Source organism: Lagenorhynchus albirostris, chromosome X (assembly GCF_949774975.1).
Source record: "Lagenorhynchus albirostris chromosome X, mLagAlb1.1, whole genome shotgun sequence".
NCBI classification, from domain to species: Eukaryota; Metazoa; Chordata; class Mammalia; order Artiodactyla; family Delphinidae; genus Lagenorhynchus; species Lagenorhynchus albirostris.
Genome location: NC_083116.1, coordinates 122,346,790 through 122,347,227, shown reverse-complemented (window position 1 = coordinate 122,347,227; position 438 = coordinate 122,346,790).

The window sequence follows — 438 nt, the reverse complement described above, 5'->3', positions numbered from 1 at the left end:
TACTTTGTATCATCATTGTGGAGTAATATGTTTTGATGGAGTGATGTGTTCTGATGGGTACCTTGAAGTGTTTGCCGCATCATGGCTGTAGCCCAGCATATAAAGTTACAGAAAAGCCAGAAGTTCACTGAAGTCAGCCCTTCTCCGTTTTGAAGGTGTTTCCGAAGAACTGATGAGCATTCTCCTTGCCCCACAGCATAATATCTGGGCCACGTAAGAATGCTAGATGTTTCCTATAAAATTGAAGATTGCACTGTGTGTTTATACATCAGAGTAGTCGTGTTCAATACCCATAGGTTAGAATGGACCAAACTTAAATGTAGGCCCCATAGAAGTTTTTCACATGCTTTGATTTCAGAAGCACCAGGAACTGTCACCTATTCTGTGATGCTTTAAGTTACTCTCGTGGAGACGAAGTAAAAAAAATTCTTTTTGGCC